Consider the following 2,500-nt stretch of genomic DNA (forward strand, 5'->3'; position numbering starts at 1 on the left):
GCCTAGTAACCCCCACCATACTTCTCAGACACCTCATCTCAAACACATTCAAACTCCTTCTCTCTTCTTCTCTTATGTTCCACGTTTCTGCCCCATACAGTGCTGATGGCACAATCACTCCTTCATACAGTCTCCTCTTCGCATCCATTCCTAAATGTCTATTCCTCATTACACTCTTTAATCCACCAAGGCATTTACTCGCTTCTCTCAATCTACATTCTACCTCCACCTTCACTCCACCTTTTCCTGCTACACTTGCACCCAAGTATCTAAAACTATCCACTTCCTCCAGTCGCTCTCCCTTAATGTTCACTTCCAGTCTACTGCCACTTTCACCCCTTGTACATCTCATCACCTTACATTTACCCACATTTATCTTTAGCTTTCTTCTATCACATACTCTCCCAAACTCTGCCACCAGCTTCCTCAATCCCTCCTCTGACCCTGCCACAAGCGCAGTGTCGTCCGCAAACAAGAGCTGGCTCACCTCCCACTTTTCTCCATTTTCTTTAACCATCTCCAATCCCTGACTCACTACCCTAGCATTCACCTCTCGCACCACCCCATCCATGTATAAGTTGAACAGCCAGGGCGACATAACGCATCCTTGACGAAGTCCCACCTTTACTTCAAACCACTCACTCTCTCCATTTCTAATCCTAACACATGCTCTACTACTCTCATAAAAACTCTTGACAGCTCCCAAAAGCTTTCCTCCTATCCCATAAATCTGCATAACCTCCCACAGTGCCTTTCTGTCTACCCTATCATAAGCCTTTTCCAGATCCATGAAAGCCCAAAAAACATCCTTCCCCTTTCCTATAGCTTTCTCACATATCTGTCTTACCACAAAGATCTGATCTACACAACCTCTACCCGTCCTAAATCCACACTGTTCCTCACCAATTACTCCCTCTGTTCCTCTCCTAATCCTCTCAATTAAGATCCTCCCATAAGCCTTCCCTACTACACTCAACAGGCTAATCCCTCTGAAATTACTACATTCACACTTGTCCCCTTTTCCCTTGTAAAGAGGAACTATACAGGCACTACTCCAGTCCTCCGGTACTCTACCCTCTCTCCAGCAAACATTAAATAACCTCACCAACCAGTCCACCATCAATGCACCTCCCTTTTTCAGACATTCTGCATGACATCCATCCAGACCAGGTGCCTTACCTGCTTTCATCATCTTTACAGCTGCCTTCACCTCATCCTTCCTTATTTCTCCTCCATTCTCCTCACTCATCACTCTCATTTTCTTCGCATTTCCCACTGCAGCTATCTTTCCTTCCCTATCCTCCTTCACATTCAGCAACTCCCTAAAATATTCTGCCCATCTTCCCCTCACTGCCATCTCTTCCATTATCAACTCTCCATCTGTACCTTTTACCTTTTCTTCTCTACTTGATTCGCCTCCTCTTCCTCTCTTAATTTCTTTCCAAAACATCTTTTTATTACTTTCAAAATTTTCTGTCATACTCCTACCCCATTTCACATCTGCTCTCCTCTTTGCCTCCTTTACCTTTTGCTTTACTTCTCTTTTCTTTTCTTTGTACGTCTCATATGACTCCCCTGTCCTCTTTTGTAACCAATCTGTGAATGCTCGCTTCTTCTCTTCTATAGCCTTCTTTGTTTCCTCATCCCACCATTCACTACCCTTTCTTCTATTTCCCCCTGTCCTTCTTGTTCCACACACCATCCTTGCACACTTTAAGACTCCCTCCTTGAACCATCCCCATTCCTCCTCCACACCCATCTCTGCTCTATCCTTTACTCCCTCCCACTCCTCCTTCAGCTTCTTTTCGTACTCCTTCTCCTTTTCCTTTTCATTCAAGGAGTTCACTCTAAGAACCTCCCTACCTTTTGTCCCTTTCCTCCTTCTCCATCTATCCTCCACTCTCAGCTTACCTTCCACCAAAAAATGATCTGATATTCCCCCACCCTCTCCCCTTAGCACATGTACATCCTTAACTCTTCCTATCATAATCCTATTTACCACTACATAATCCATTAGCGCTCTATCTACCACCCTTCCCTCCACCACCCTCTCCCATGTGTACTTATGCTTGACTTTCTTCCGAAACACTGTATTTGCTATCATCAACTCTCTTTCTAGACACATGTATATGTATACATATATATATATATGTGTGTGTGTGTGTGTGTGTGTCCGAAAAAAGATTTAATTTGGAAGTGGGTAGAAACATCTTCGCCAACCGTGTAGTTAATGAATGGAATAAACTTCCTGCAATGTAGTTCAGTTCGAAGCTTTAAGAATCATTTAGATAAACACCTAAGCAAGATGCTGTAATGACAATAATTTATTTTATATTATTTGTTTATTTGTTTTGTTATCATTTGTCCGTTTGTTTATTATTAATTGCTTGATTCTCATTTATTATTAGTTATATGTCAATTTATTATTATTTACTATTTACCTGTTTGTTTATTATTTAACTATACCTATGCATTTATTTATGTATTTTATTTATTATTT

The sequence above is a fragment of the Oratosquilla oratoria genome, chromosome 16, assembly GCF_046742065.1.
Source record: "Oratosquilla oratoria isolate Oo_2021 chromosome 16, ASM4674206v1, whole genome shotgun sequence".
Taxonomy (NCBI): domain Eukaryota; kingdom Metazoa; phylum Arthropoda; class Malacostraca; order Stomatopoda; family Squillidae; genus Oratosquilla; species Oratosquilla oratoria.